General features: G+C 39.5%; 1 protein-coding gene across 1 annotated transcript in view; it reads right to left on the bottom strand.

Annotated features, from left to right (window-relative positions):
* Ankfn1 (ankyrin repeat and fibronectin type III domain containing 1) overlaps positions 1-17132 on the bottom strand; it is a 418857-nt gene that overhangs the window by 279379 nt on the left and 122346 nt on the right. The window lies entirely within an intron of this gene.

The raw sequence follows: 17132 nt of genomic DNA, 5'->3' as shown, positions 1-17132 counted from the left end.
ACCTTGTTCTTATAGGCCCAGTTCTGACTCATTATTCCACTAAAGGAAGTCCTCTGAAAAATTATAATTTTCTCCATTCATGCTTCTTGGGATAAGTGGACAGTTTTCTTTTCCAAGATATGAAAAGCTTTTGTCGGGAGGCACACTCAAGGGAGGATTGAAATGAATGCCAGTTTTCTCTTTATTCAAGGTGGTAGAGAAAGGGAGGAATAATTAAAATGTGCCTGTTCTTGGAAGGAATCTTCCAGGTGTGCAGGCAACTTGTTAAGTGTGGCAGCCCATCAGACAATTCAGCTCTCTTCTAAATTCATTTTTTGGGGCTCTATTGTGGTTATCTCTAAAGGGGTACTTTTCAGGGTAGCAGGATTGATAGAGGATGTCTGGAAAATTTCCATGATCGATATGAACTACTCTGTTTACATTCTGAGATTCATGTGGTTCTGGGTCATCTCTAAGACTGTGCATTCAAGCCATGATGTCCTCAGACCTACAGAAAGATCTTGCCAATCCACCCACATTGATCTGGATAAATCATTCTGGCTACTTCTGTGAGCAATGTTTTTCCAACCTCTGTCATTTTTCTTATAAATGGTCTGACTTTGGAAAATTGATTCAATTCTCTGAGATTGCTAGAAAGGGATAAATATGATAAAAATGTAAAATATTTATATAATGTAGTCTCCACAGTGGAGAGTTTGGATCTGGAATATTCTTCAAAACCCCAAGTGTTAAATGCTTGGTCCCCAAATTGGCTCTGTTGGTAGGATGTGGAACCTTTACCAGGTGAGGTCTAGTGGGAGGTATTTAGGTGGTTGAGGGAATGCTTTCGGAGGTGATTTTGAGACTCTGGTCCCTTCCTTTCTCTCTTTCACTTTCTGGTCATGAGGTAAGTGGTTTTGCTCTATCATACATTCCCACCAGGAGGTACTGCCATAATCCCAAAGCCATGAAGCCAGCTGCTCATGGAAGAAAACCTCTAAAATTGTGAGCCAAAATAAACATTTTCTCTTTACAAGTTTATTATCTCAGATGCTTGTTACAGTAATGGAAAGCAGACTGGCCAAGTAGGACTTGGTAAATGCCATTTGGTATTGTTCCAGTTGTCACTGTTATCAGAAGGTCAAGCTGGGAAATCAAATTAAGAACAGAAAACAAATCTATGAAATGGACGCTAAGAAGATAGCTATGGAGAGAGTCTTGCTTGAGTAACACATCTCTATACTTGGCTATTGAAGCTGTGTCATTGTCCCAAATTTCTCTCCCAGTTTACTTTCTCCCATCTTGATTCCTCCAATTGCTGAGTATAATTCAAGAACATTCACATTGGGAAGTCCTAAAGTTTTTAGCAAGCTGCCTAATTCCTATCCATGGGGGTAGAACTCATAGATTGACAAATTATTAAGTTATTAAATTGCCAGGTCTATGAAGAATGGGGATAATTGCTCTTCCCATAGGTAGGTTCTTGAACCATTTGTACTGGGCTTAGTTTCTTAGAAGGATCCTATAGGATGACTCAAGATGTCGCATGTGTCACTAACTGGAAGAAGTAATGAATACTGCTCTGATCACAGCCTGGCATACACTTCTACCTATCACTCCTTCAAACAAAAAAGTGTACTGAAAACTCTTCTGAAATCGTGTACTCATCAGCTCCTTTGAGGAACTTGTTGCTAAGAAATAAATTTAGAACTCTCTCACCTACTGAGAAAAGTTTTGCCTCACATAGTAGAGCCTTTAGCCACAAAATGTAGGAATAAAGAAAATTGTTACCTCACGGTTTCATTGGACAAGAACTCTTTATTTGGGCAACAGTTTCACAGCAATATCATTGATTATTTTGAACACTATTCAGAGCTGTCCTTCAAACTGTGTTATGTAGTTACCTAATGTGATGGTGCCAATAATTTTTCTTGGGGTACAAAATAAACCAAGCAGTTATGAAAACTGTGATGGTTCGGTTTCACAGACTGTATAAAAATTCATCTTTTCTTTTGAAAGCTTATTTCCACAATAGAAAAAGGAAAACCTGAATTTTTAAAGTAGAAAGGGGTGACTAAAAATGTTCAATTCATTCACTGTTTGTTGGCTACCTACTATGTGCAGGACACTGTGCTAGACCCTAATAATACATCCCCTGCCCTTCTGATCAACGTCTGCATGGTTATAGAGATAACTAGAGAGTTTGGAGAGAACATAACACAGTATGGTACAAGGTTACAGTGCTGGTCAGACTGTGGGAAGGTGGAATTTGGAGATCCAATCTAGACAGTTCAAGGAAGTCTAAGGGATATCTTGGAATAAAATGTAGTGAGAAATTCATATTTAATAGTAATAATCACCAAGAATGCTAAAACTTCTCAGAAACTTCCCAGAGTGCTTTTACAGGTACTGATTAGCTTATTCCTCATAAGAATCCAAGGGAGGTCTTATTCCTACCTCAGAGCAGGAAGGGAGAAGGTAGATGGGAGTGTCAAGCACATCAAGCAAAAGAGCATCATCAAAAGTGTGGGCTCCAGGCAAGAGCAATGGGCTCCTTGCAGGGACTAAGAGACCAAGTCAGCCATTTGCATTTTCATGCACATACTTTAGCAAAATCCATTCTTCCACCACATAAGAGTTTAAGGGGTCATTGGGTGCTGGTGGCTTATTCCCCTAATTCTAGCTACTTGCGAGGCTGAGATCTGGAGGATCCCAGTGAGAGGCCAACTCAGGAAAATAGTTCAAGAGACTTCATGTCCAAAATAACCAGAACAAAATGGACTAGAGGTATGGCTCAAATAGTAAAGTACCTGCTTACCCCCTCCCTTACCACCCACTCCGCCTCCTCCCGCTCCCCCCCCTCAATACCCAGCAGAAACTATTTTGCCCTTATTTCTAATTTTGTTGTAGAGAGAGTATAAGCAATAATAGGAAGGAACAAGGGTTTTTGCTGGTTGAGATAAGGATAGCTATACAGGGCATTGACTCACATTGATTTCCTGTGCGTGGGTGTTACCTTCTAGGTTAATTCTTTTTGATCTAACCTTTTCTCTAGTACCTGTTCCCCTTTTCCTATTGGCCTCAGTTGCTTTAAGGTATCTGCTTTAGTTTCTCTGCGTTAAGGGCAACAAATGCTAGCAAGTTTTTTAGGTGTCTTACCTATCCTCACCCCTCCCTTGTGTGCTCTCGCTTTTATCATGTGCTCATAGTCCAATCCCCTTGTTGTGTTTGCCCTTGATCTAATGTCCACATATGAGGGAGAACATACGATTTTTGGTTTTGTGAGCCAGGCTAACCTCAGTCAGAATGATGTTCTCCAATTCCATCCATTTACCAGCAAATGATAACATTTCGTTCTTCTTCATGGCTGCATAAAATTCCATTGTGTATAGATACCACATTTTCTTAATCCATTTGTCAGTGGTGGGGCATCTTGACTGTTTCCATAACTTGGCTATTGTGAATAGTGCCACAATAAACATGGATGTGCAGGTGCCTCTGGAGTAACAGTCTTTTGGGTATATCCCCAAGAGTGGTATTGCTGGATCAAATGGTAGATCGATGTCCAGCTTTTTAAGTAGCCTCCAAATTTTTTTCCAGAGTGGTTGTACTAGTCTACATTCCCACCAACAGTGTAAGAGGGTTCCTTTTTCCCCGCATCCTCGCCAACACCTGTTGTTGGTGGTGTTGCTGATGATGGCTATTGTAACAGGGGTGAGGTGGAATCTTAGCATGGTTTTAATTTGCATTTCCTTTATTGCTAGAGATGGTGAGCATTTTTTCATGTGTTTTCTGGCCATTTGAATTTCTTCTTTTGAGAAAGTTCTGTTTAGTTCACGTGCCCATTTCTTTATTGGTTCATTAGCTTTGGGAGAATTTAGTTTTTTAAGTTCCCTGTATATTCTGGTTATCAGTCCTTTGTCTGATGTATAGTTGGCAAATATTTTCTCCCACTCTGTGGGTGTTCTCTTCAGTTTAGAGACCATTTCTTTTGATGAACAGAAGCTTTTTAGTTTTATGAGGTCCCATTTATCTATGCTATCTCTTAGTTGCTGTGCTGCTGGGGTTTCATTGAGAAAGTTCTTACCTATACCTACTAACTCCAGAGTATTTCCTACTCTTTCTTGTATCAACTTAAGAGTTTGGGGTCTGATATTAAGATCCTTGATCCATTTTGAGTTAATCTTGGTATAGGGTGATATACATGGATCTAGTTTCAGTTTTTTGCAGACTGCTAACCAGTTTTCCCAGCAGTTTTTGTTGAAGAGGCTGCTATTTCTCCATCGTATATTTTTAGCTCCTTTGTCAAAGATAAGTTGCTCATAGTTGTGTGGCTTCATATCTGGATCCTCTATTCTGTTCCACTGGTCTTCATGTCTGTTTTTGTGCCAGTACCATGCTGTTTTTATTGTTATTGCTTTGTAATATAGTTTGAAGTCAGGTATTGTGATACCTCCTGCATTGTTCTTTTGACTGAGTATTGCCTTGGCTATTCGTGGCCTCTTGTGTTTCCATATAAATTTCACAGTAGATTTTTCAATCTCTTTAATGAATGTCATTGGAATTTTGATGGGAATTGCATTAAACATGTAGATTACTTTTGGGAGTATCGACATTTTTACTATGTTGATTCTACCAATCCATGAGCATGGGAGATCTCTCCACTTTCTATAGTCTTCCTCAATCTCTTTCTTCAGAAGTGTATGGTTTTCCTTGTAGAGGTCTTTCACATCTTTTGTTAGGTTTACACCTAGGTATTTGATTTTGTTTGAGGCTATTGTAAATGGAATTGTTTTCATACATTCTTTTTCAGTTTGCTCATTGTTAGTGTATAGAAATGCTTGAAATCCACTCTCATATGAACCCCAAAGGACACAGAAAAATTGTCTCTGTGTTCTCAAATGGGGGTCCGTAGCAGCTGACATCCAGATTACAGTGCTCAGGCAGGGGACTCTCTATACAACCCATTGACCTCACATTCTCACCCTGGTTCCTGGGGCTGGTCCTCCCTGTTTGCCACCTGTAAACTATACTTTACACTCATTAGAAAGCAAGACCACCTACTAATTTGTGAATATTCTATGCTGATTGACTGCATGGTCTTCTATTTAGTAATTTTATGATTTGTAAAAAGTTAAATCCATTCAAACCCAGATTCTTTGTATAATGTAACATAAGGACTTAAGTCTCCAAAATACCCATTTCTCTTTATGATACATGACAAGCTAATTTTTATGTGCCCAAGATTATGAATTTTGTGAAGAAATAACTGCCATGTTCTGACTCAGAATATTGAAATAATTCTGACTTATGTTGATTTTACTTACTTGCTTACTACTTTGGTATAAATGGTTATTCTCTATTCAGCTCATTCCCAGGAGTGTTGGAAACCAATAACCTTAAATTATCTGGAAGGTTAAGAATGAATTGATAAAGGTTTTATTTAAGATGCTAATTATCAGATAATAATAATTATTTGTGAATTATACATCTCCTCTCACTCTGGTCAAGTGTTCTTTGAAACCTAAAACTATGTGCTGAAGGCACAGGACTGTGCTGCTGAAGTTCAAAGGGCTCTGTCTATGGCTCCCACTCTGAGCACAGAGGCAATGATACCAAAGAACCAGGAGTTCAAATCTCAGTTCTTCCACTGATGTCCAGTGTGACCTCTAGCCAGTTATTTGATTGTCAGTTACCAAATGGAAATAAGAGTAGTGTTGCCACCTCTTCTGTGATTAGTATGCTTGTTGGAGAACATGCTATAGGTAAAGCTCTGGGCAGAGACCTGCCCCATTCTAAGTCCTTAGCATATGATAGTGTGATTAACTTTATTAATTTCAAACTGAGAAGTTATTGTATAAGAATTTCACCTTTTGTTGGGATCAAAATGTTCCGTGCTGTTTCCTTAAATGGTGATGAGAAGGTCACGTAATATCTCCAACCTTCTGTCTCTGACGTTGAGTTCTGGATTGGCCTGCCATGGGCTCTGGTCTAAAAAGTGGTATCAGATAGTTTCTTCATGACTGTTCATAATTGTACTCACAGTAGCATGTTTGCTTCCACCTGGTGTCCCACCTGCTGCTTGCATTTTAAGAATTTACTAAGCATTTCCAATCACTTCTCTTATGATATTGGAATTTGACTTTTATTTTCTCAATAGCCTCAATTCTGTGCCTTTGCCTAGACACAGGCATTCTACTGCCTTACCATGTTTACTTATACATGGCCTCTTGTATCTTGATTTCTTCCTAGCCTTTTTAGCAGTTAAAATGTTTTTAACTTAAATAAGCAATTTTCATTACAGAAAATTTGGAAAATACAGAAAAAAATACAGAAAATACTAAAGTGAAAGAGCTCAGAATCACACAGAGTTATTTTGAAGTCTACAAAGAAGCAAGTCAAATGCCTTGCTCATATTTACCTTGCTCATTTCCCAGAGGCAATTACTATTAATGGTACATCAGGGTATAGTTCTGAATTGTTTTGATGCTCATGAAAGCACAGACACAGGGTAAACCGTTATACATACACATGTATATCATTAAAAGATTTTCAATAGAAATAAGGCCATGCTAAATAATTTGCTATATTTTTATTCTCTTAATAGTTTTTTTCTGTATATAATCTCTAAGTCAGTAGATACAGCTCTCTTCATTCTTTTAAGCAGCCAGATACAAACCCATTCAATGGATGTGTCTTAATTTATTCAGTCTATCCCATATTAATGAACATTTGAGTTGTTCATGGGATTTTTTTTTTATTTTGCTATTACAATGAGCTTGTATGGACCAGAACTTTTTGAACTTTTGCTTTTAGACTCATAGTTTCACACTGTGGGTATGAATTAGAATTGAGTACTATACAAGAGTGTATGTGTAACTTAATCTGAAATGGAGAGAACAAATTAATCTTCAAGAAGAAAAAAGTCATATTGGTCATATCACTTTTATTAATAACAGGATCTATACTCCATGTATCCTATTTCACTGGCCACACATAATTTCTATTCCTTTGAGTTTTTTCTCTATGTGATCATCTTCCATCTGAATTTCCTGATACTATATTCAGCAATGTTCTTGAGTTCTAAGAACTCTTTCTTTTTCTCAGATGGTTCCTTTGTAATTATTTCCCTAGTCTCCCTAGGAGTTGGCATTATTCTTAATTAGAATTATTTTTATTTCTTCCTTTAAGTTGAACTCCCAGAGAGCTACCTTGCCTATGTTGTTCTTTCCTCCTTCAAACTGCTGAGACATCTTCAATGCCTCCTGCATGGTCTTCCTTACTCTTCCTTGTCTGCACATATCCACATCTTTCTCACTGATTAAGAGAAAATGGATCCTCAGCACATGTGCAGGCAGATTATTGGGTCTTATAAGCAGTAGTGGGTCTGCATGTGGTGAGAGGAAAGGGAGGAATCTTTTCTTGGTGAATGGGTTGGTTGGCTAGGACTTCCCCACTGAGTAAAGTTCTTCAGATCCTTAGGGGCAAATGCAGAGCTTATTAATTCTGTTCAAATTATATAGAAAAGACTCCTCCCCAGCCATGCCTACAAAGTGATGAGTGCTGGTGACAGCATCTCCTACGTCTGTACTTCTTACCTTTGAGTGTGTTCACAGATCATCTGTGAACTTGATTCAGGAGATCTATGATGGGGATTGAAACTTTTAATTTCTTACAAACTCCCATGTGATATTGATGCTGCTGCCCCATGAACCACACTGAGTAGGAACTGTAGGTTCTGTGAGCAGGATCACTTATGCCACCTAAGACACCATAACTTCCCCAGCCCTAGAAACAATGGTGCTGAGAAGCTGCCATTACCAGTTAAACCTGAACCATCCCCCAGAACCTGTAAGCCAGGGTGTATGGGATTCCCATGAACTACAAACAAATGGAGGCCAATTTGTAGACAGTTGGAAACCACCCTGTCACTCCTATAGAGAGCTGGAAGAAAAGAGGATTACCCAAGTACCCTTGTATAACTTCCACCCACATTTTTAACCATTGCAAATTATACAGAGACTTCTGTAAGAATATTTGAATGTATTTTCAACTGTTATATATTGTTCTTGGTGTGGATTCATGTCTGGCTACCACTGAACTTTGGAAAAAAAAAGCCTATGAATTTATTGTACATCACATAGTTCTGTTTGATTCTCATCTTTAACAAATCACAACAGAACTTCTATTGGTCTTCAGTTTCCTTGGAAATTCTCATGATTTGGGCATCTTTCATCAATGGCAGGCTTTTCATTGACAAGATACATATTACATGCAGATGTATAAATATGATACATATTTACCTATTTAAAACATTTTATTTTTGTTCTCATTGGGTTAATTCAATTTTAGGACTAAAATTTTATTTCATTATCCAATTATTCCAATATTTAGGGATACATCCTTTTCCCAAGTTTTGATTGAAGCATAGGGATGGTCAATTAGTGATGGGCTCCACCTTCTAGGGGCTGCATTTTGCTGGGAGTACGTTGTAGGAAGCTTTCAAGCTTAGGCAGTGTTTCACATAGATCTTCTCAGGGATTCTCAATTCAACTTTGAAAGACAGAAAACAGGCCTACCAGCATTCCCAGGTTCACAGGGTATGTGAAACTTTGGCATTGTCATAGAAGTCATTCCTAAATATCATCAAAGAAGACTGATAATGGTTTTGTGGAAAATAGAAGCTAAATGTTCGAGTTTAGGAAATGTTAGATCAAAGATAGTTAAACGGGTACTTCTATTGTAATCTTTTAAAGAACTTTTAATATTTCAGTATTTGATATAAATTCTAGGGAATGAGGAAATGTCCCAAATTTATGTGCCCGGAGAACCCTTCTTGCCATGCATCTTGAAGGACATACATGGAGAACAATGACTTTGGTCATTCAGGAGCGTGGTCTCAGAACTGTGATGGTGGAGCTGGGATTTCACAATGAATTGGTGTGGGTTTGAAGAAGAGATACAAAAGGGCCTTCCCTGAAGAACAGCCCATGCAAAGGCCCTGAGACAGGATATGTGACAAGGTAACACTGAGTAGCTTACAATAGTTGGATGGAAGAGTTCCACATGGAACAACGAGGAGAATTAGGGATAGAGGTTAGCAAAGTAGATCTCACCAGCCAGGTAAAGAGTTGAATGTTATTCTGAAATCCATGAAAGACATTTAAAGGTTTTTAAAACAGGGGAGAGGTATGAATGAATTTGTACAGCAGTAGATTGCTGAGAGGTCAGCCTGAAGAAAGAAACAGGAATGAGGAGTGACTGAAGTAAACCCAGATGTTGAGGTACTAAACTAGAGAAGAAAGATGAGGGAGAAGAGAATGGGATTAGTCATCACCCAGTGACCACTGGAGGTGATCCTGGGGTTGGGCTGGGCTGGGTGGGTGATGGAGTTTCCCACAGAGATGGGGAGGAGCAGATCTGGACTAAGCCTAATAACTGGCTAGGAAGTAGAAATCAGGTGAGAAGAGATGGAGCTCTAAGCTGAAGCCAAAGAAGTTTTAGACATGTTGGATCTGAGGAGCCATTGGGACGTGCCTGTGTTAAGTTCTTGCGAGGTAAATATATTAAAGATAATAACAGTACTACAAATCTAGAGGTCATGGATTTACTTTACATGAAACAGACCTCATTTACATGTTGTATTCCCCAAACCCCTCAACTGAGAAAAGACATGTGTGAATTATTTTAAAACAAATATAGCATGGTGAAAACATGGCTGTTTAAAACCTGAACTGCCTGGTCTCTTCAACCACATGAGGAAGAGAAACTTAATCATGTCAGTGGAGGTACAAATCAATCAGAGAGAGCTCACCCTCAGCACTACTGACACAGCTGAGGATTCCTGGTGCCTCCTTGTAGGAGGTTTAGCTGTGTCCTTGGCCTCTAACCAGTGCATAGCAGTATTATCCCTGCTCTTAGCTGTGACAAGTGAAAATGTCTCCAAACACTGGCAAATGTCACTGAAGGGGCACAGTTGCTAGGCCTTCCCTTCCTGTTGAGGACTGCTGTTCTGTACTTTCCCTACCACATAATGTCATGGAATTTGGAAGAATTCTGATACTTCCTTTGTAACTAAAGCGGGAAACCCTAGGAGATGACCTTTTGCTTTGCAAAGTGTATTTTAAAAGTTTATTTTAAACTGACAATAACTGCATATATTTATGGGGTACAGTGTGATGTTTCAATATATGTATCCATTGTAGAAAGTTGAAATTAGGATAATTAACATATCTGTCATCTCAATATTTCTTTCATTCTGTCATCTTAATATTTCTTCGGGATGACATTTAAAATCTTCTCTTTTAGCTATTTTGAAATACACAATACCTTATTGTTACCTATAGTCACCAGGCCATGCAATAGAACACCAGAACTTATTCTTCCTACGTAACTGAAACTTCCTATCTGTTGACCAATGTATCTCTTTTTTTATCGGCCCTCCCAGCCTCTGGTAACCACCGTGCTGCCCTCTGCTTCCATGAGTTCACCTTTTTTAAAATTTACTTTTAAAATTTTATTAGCATATGATAACTGTATAGGGAGAAACATTTTGACATTTACATATGTGCTTACAATATATCTTTTACCCATGCCATTATTTTCCCTCTTCCCCCTCTCCCCACTTAGAGCAATTTCAATAGGATTCATTCTTCTATTTTCATATATGAGTACAAAATAAATCCACCATATTCACCCTCATCCACCATTTCCTTAAGCCTGCCCCTCTCCCACAGGTACCTGCCTCCAGAAAAGTCCTGTTTTACCCTCCTGTCCTTCATTTTTTTTAATGTATATTGATGGCCCAAGGGGGTTTTACATTGGTACTTCAGGACTGTATACATCCATGTTTTAATCAAATTAATTCTCCTGTTATTTATTCTTTCTCTATTACCATGCTCCCCTAATATTCCACAACTTACAGTACAGCATGTTATATTACATTCATATATAGATGATCTGTTGCAATATTTTTCATTCTCTAACATTTTCTTTCCCTCTACCACCTCCTTTAGTTCCCTCAGACAGACTCACTAATACAATTTTGTTCTCTCTCCCTATGTGTACATATATATATGTATACACACACATACACACACACACATGTATTATCATATATATATATCTATAGATGCATTCATCTTACAAGTTCACTTTTTTTTGAGTCCACATGTAAGTGTGATCTGATGTATTTGTCTCTCTGGGCCTGGCTTATTTTACTCTATTAAAATGTCCTCTAGCTTCATCCATGTCATTGTAAATGACAGGATTTCTTGTTTTGTTTGCTTTGGTTTGAAGGCTGAGTAATAGTTCATTGTGTATCCATATTACATTTTAAAAACCCATTCATCAATTGCTGGACACTTAGGTCACTTCCATGCCTTGGTCATTGTGAGCAGTACTTGTAATGAACATGGAAAGGCAGGCATCTCTTCTGCATTCTGATTTCACATCCTTTAAGTATAAACCCAGTGCTGGGATTTCTTGATAATCAGTAATTCTATTTTCAATTTTTTGAGGCACCTCTATACTGTATTAATGAATATTTGAAAATGCAAAGTTGGCATAGACCTTGAAGAGATGGTATGGGAGCTGTATAATTATACTCTGCTGTATATAATCGAGAGGAGCTAGCTCCCTAAATTAAGCTGGGGGGAGCTTGTTGAGCAGTGAGGAAGCGGATCTCTTGGTGGTTGGAGGACACATGGAGGGCCTTTAATGACAGGGTTGCTTAATGTTCAATCCTAAATATTTTCTGTTCTTCAGTGTAAGATTTCTCCATTGTTCTAAAGTCCTGATGTGGGAGATCAGAACAATGGGAGCTCCACCCAGCTGTGGGTGAGAGAAGGTTATCACTAAGATTTTGCAGAGTTTAAAAAAATCTAAGCTTTGGCCTCACCATTAACATCTTCTCCTCTTTGTAGATTCCCCTTTTTTCTTCCTCTTTTTTTTTTTTTGTATATCCAAAAATAAAAACTTTCCTTGAGAATAAATCTCTTTGACTGGAAGCTTAACTACCTTGTGGGATCCTGATTTTGGTGTAGGCATCAGAAAGGTGCTTTAGATGGACCCAGGCAGAATTCCAGCTAGAAAGAGACTTCATTTACAATGTGGGGTCCTCTTGACTGATGTTTTCCTTTATAGATAGGTAAACTGAGGCACAGAGGGCCACTGTGTTTTGTTTTAGGACACAGGTCTTTTGGCTCCTTGTTGTGTGCTTCTTCTAGCAGAGCACATTGCCTATGTAAATCACATCTCTGATGAGCTGACACTAACATTTCCAAAAGCCTGTGATTTTTGCATCAGCAGCTTTAGGTTATAACCCTGCCTGAACAAAAGAAGTTGAATAAAAGCTATTTGACTAAGGGCTTACTCTAAGGATGTCTTACAGTTATGCTTGTATTCATACTCTCCTTATGGCATCATTAAAATATGATCTGATTCAGAATATTTTCAAGTTTCAAACATTTCTTTTTGCATTCCTATGTCTGTCAGCTGACAATACAGATTCATAGAAGCCTTTCATGTCTCATAGGCTACTGTCCAAACCTTATAATTAAATAATGAGTTTCTTAGGATTAATTATTCAAATATCAAAGTGATAGTGTTTGGCAAGGGACAGGACATCCTTTTAATCTGCTGTAGATAATATAAAAGGTGGTCAATGGCCCTTGTTTACATATCTTGCTATCACTTTTAATGAAATAGTTCCTTTGAAGTCACAAAATATCATGGTCTACACACATCAAATCTGAACAAAAAAGAGAAAGAAACCATGTTGAAATTCTTTCTCAGAAAAGCTGAGCTCAATTAATGCTGTTCTCAACCTCTTCCAACAGGAGAACAAATGGTTTGAATTCCTTATGAATCAGAACATGGACCCAGGCAACATCTTACTCATCTTTTTTTTTTTTTTATCTTCTGTGTATCTAGCAGAATATTCAGCACACAGTGGCTATTCAGCAGAGGACAGGTAAATGAATGACCTCCCCCTACCTGCTTGGCTTCTCTAGGGGCAATCCTGCCCAGCAGCCTCCCACCACCACACTGCCTCTGTCACCAAGACTTGTGCCCAGGGCTGGCCATGGAATTTGTGGAGTGAGGTGCCAAGATGAAAAGGAGTGAGGAGTGGTTTCTTGTTCTGAAATTATTCAGAAAATGAAAAGAGTGACAGCAAAACATTAAGCATAGGGTCTTATGTGGCTGCATAGGGTACATGACCACGGAGCTGGCCCTATGTGCCTAGCCATCTGATTCCTTCACCCCACAAATTACAACACTGGGACCAAGTGAAAACTACACTGGAGGTGTCCTTGGCTCCTTCTTTCCTGTCTCAGTCTCACCCATTCTTCTTGAGTCTAGTCCTTCCATCCTGGTTGGCCTGCCTCTCCTATTGTGCTTTCTGGACCTGATGTAAGTTGGAAAATCTTGCCTCTCTTTTAGCTTTCTCTGTCCATCTGGTCACCGTAGTGGAAATGAGGCTTTCCCACCCAGTAACCCTGCATAATAAATGCTATTATTCCATTTTACAGATGAAGAAATCAGGGGTTTAGCAGAAAGAAAAGTTAAATATATTGCCCAAAGTCACAGCTAGTAAGCGGCAGATTGAAGGTCTGAACCCACCCTAACTACTAACAGTTACACTTTGTACAAGGTGACCTCCACTGTCAGGGCAAAAGTTTCAGCTTCTGGGGACTTGTACAGAGCCCAACATACATGTCTATAGAAGATGACACTCTGTCGGGAGCAGAAATTTGGAGCCAGAGAAATAAACATAAGCGTCACTCAGGAAATCCTCGGAGATGTTGTGAAAGTCTCTGGACTTCCTCTAGTTATCTGAATGGGGACTTCATTTATGTGATTTAGTTATGAAAGAAAAAAGTTGCCCACAAAGACTAAAGGCCTCAGGACATTATTTTTACTACTTGTGTATTATTTCTTTGCATGTTAGCCTGTTATCACATAGGGACAACAGCAGTGGACAATGGAAAGCATTAGGAAAGAGAGACACACAAAAAGACTGGTGACAATAAATGGGTTAAACATTGCAGAGGCCAAAGTGAGTAGCTGACTTTAAGTTTGGCAATGGCAGGATAGGAAGATTTTTTTTGTGTGTGTGTGATGTTATTTTTTTTTGTTTTTATATCTATTCATATGTGTACACATTGTTTGGGTCACATTTCCCCCTGCCCTCCCATCCCCCCTCCCCGTTCCCCCCACTCTTCACTTGCTTCCAGTCAGAACCTGTTCTGCCCTCTTATTCTCCAATTTTGTTGAAGAGAAAACATAAGAGATAATAAGAAAGACATAGCATTTTTGCTAGTTAGAGATAGAGATAGCTATACAGAGAGATTCCTAGCATTGCTTTCATGTACATGTGTATTACAACCCACATTTGTTCATCTCTACCAGACCTCTTCACTACTTCCTGGTCACCTTCCTATAGTGGCCTCTGAGGATAGGAAAATCTTAGAGAAAGATGGTGTTGCAGAGTTTTCAGAGTGGGAACCAGAGGAGAGAGATGAATCAATGGGAGCTGCCAAAAAGAGGAAGGGAATGGAAAGTGGGTCTTAATGTTCTTTGCTAAGTGTGCATGTGCAAGACACATAGCCTATCTAATTTAAATCTCAGAATCACCTGTGCAGTGGGGAGCACTAGCCTATCATTTCTATAAATGAGAGAAATAACTCTCTTTACCCCATTGTCTCCAATCTGTTTGCAGAGCTTGCTTTTTCTGCTCTTTGACACATTTTGAACAGCCCTTCCGTGAAGCTGTCCTTGGTGCTTTCCTGCCCCCACCCTTACTATCCAGACAGAGATCATCACTTTCTGAACTTCAGATATATCCTCATTAAAGCATATTTGGCACCCCTAAAGGTTTTCCACTAAAATAGAGGTGAGAGAAGAGGATATGAACGAACCAGATCCCTGCACATTTCTGTGAAGTCTGAAGTATTATCTTAATAAATCATGCCAATTGTGCTTCTACTTGCAATTGCATACAAGTTTGCATTAATATTAAAATGTTTTAAATTCATGACTATGGAAGTGACTCAGTCCACTTCTTATGCACACATCTGGAGTGAGAGAAACCCTGGTCTTCCCATTTTCTGGCTGGTCATGCCTCTCACTGTGGGCCACAGGAACTCCATCTGATGTGGATATATAGAAGATAGTTTACATGACTGTCATTCTGCCCTTTATACTTCAGGCATATAGAATGCTTAATGGAACTGAGGTGAAGTCAAAGGGATTCTTTAAAAATAGCTGTTGGGGTTAGCATTACCTGGGTTGACTTCAGCCTCAATTTCCACTGCAAACTGGAGACTGCATTAACCTTCCATCAGGACTGCTGGAAAGATGTAATGCATCACTTTATGGGCAGTGCTTAGGACAGCACCTGGTGCATGGCAAAGCTTCCTGAAACAGAGGACAGGAGCAGACAGCCTGAACAGTCAAGGTGGGAAGAAGAGATGCCCCTCTTGACTTCCTTGTTCCCCTTGAAGTGGCAGCTCCCACATTTCCCACCATAAGTGGTGTGAGAATGGTTGGCTTCTCTCTTCATTCCCTCACTTCCTCCTTCATCAGCAGGATGCTATTTGACTAGACTATGGGAAGCCACACCTCCACCAGGCTAAGTTTCTGTGGCAAGCAGTCTTCCTGGCTCTGGCCATTCCTCCTATGGGCATGGAGTCCAGGATTCCTGTGTCAGATGTCTGCTCCCTTAGGTCAGCCTTCAGCCTTGGCCTGGTTGATTGAGCCCTGTTGGTCTGGCTCCAGCTCCAGACTCTTCAGCTTAGAGGAGAGCAGTTAGAAGCCCTGGTGTGCCTGTTTCAAGGAAGTTTCCTGCTGGTACTGTATTTGGGAGTCACTGGAAATTCCTAGCTATCAGTTATGTTGATACTTCAATACCCATGTAGTAAAGAAGAGAGGGCAAGGAATTAGCGTTCTGATTTCCAGCAAATTAGGTCACTGCCTGGAAGCATTAAGCAGAAACAAAGAACTCAGATGAGAGACTATTATAGCTATTGAGACCAGTGTTAGCATGAATGGGCAATCCCAACCTGTGTTTTGTTTTGTTGTTTTGTTTTAGGAGTGCTGGGGATGGAACCAGGGTCTTCTGCAAGGTAGGCAAGTGCTCTATGACTGAAGTACAGCCTGGTCTTGTTCTTTTGATACAGAGTCTCACTATATAGCCAAGGCTGGCCTCAAACTCCTGATCTTCCTGCTTCACGCTCCTGACTGCTGGGATTATAGAAATGAACCATGATACCCAGCCAACTTCTGCTTTTGACTTGTTTCAAGGGCTGTGACTTGCAGTAAGTGTGCTGCTGATGTCAACAGTGAGTTATTTGGATGTCAAATAGTACAGAAGTGCTAAATTCCACCAGGGTAGAGAGAACTAGAATGAGCAGCTTTGACCTTAGGTTAACCACCTCTAGTGACCCAAATTGGGCTTCTTTTTGTCATGTTTGCAGTTGCACAGGCCAAGGGGTGACTCTGGAAGACCTCACCTCCTCATTCATGCCATTTGCCCAATGGCTCCCAGGCTGTCTGCCAGATGGTCCCACAATGGCTTTTTTGTTTTCATAAAGCTTATTTCTTAAATAAGAGATGAGTTCTCAAATACATATCTGATTCTGACATGGATGTGAGAGACCTTGACCTTGATAACAGAAAGGATCAGGACCCCTGGCTTGTTATCTTTGGGCTTTTGACTAGGCCACATATTTAAAAGGCCTAAACAATCTGTTTCTAAAATATATTTACTCAGAGTTGAGGAAGAATGGAATTGGTTTAAAATATAGACTTTAATCTTGCATTTAAAACAAGAGCTGCTGGAAATGAAAGAAGACACTAAGTGGAAAGGGAGAAGTTACTTCCTGGGGAAAAATGTTGAGATTTTAGAGACTAAGGACAGATATGAACCCCCAAATTTTAAAGGCTCTTAAAATTGAGGTTAAAAAAGAAGCATGATTGGCGCCTAAAAAAAAAAAAATCCAACAGCTGATTAAAGAAAGAAAACAAAGGAGAATAACATTCCTAGAGATTACCAGGAAGTGGGGAGCTATTAGGAAGCGTCGCAATTAAGAGCCACACTGAGCTGTTACATGGTATCTACACAAGGTTGTTTGGGGCAACTAGGAAGATCA

Source organism: Castor canadensis, chromosome 11 (genome assembly GCF_047511655.1).
Source record: "Castor canadensis chromosome 11, mCasCan1.hap1v2, whole genome shotgun sequence".
In the NCBI taxonomy this organism is placed as follows: domain Eukaryota; kingdom Metazoa; phylum Chordata; class Mammalia; order Rodentia; family Castoridae; genus Castor; species Castor canadensis.
This window is presented reverse-complemented; position numbering and strand designations above follow the sequence as displayed.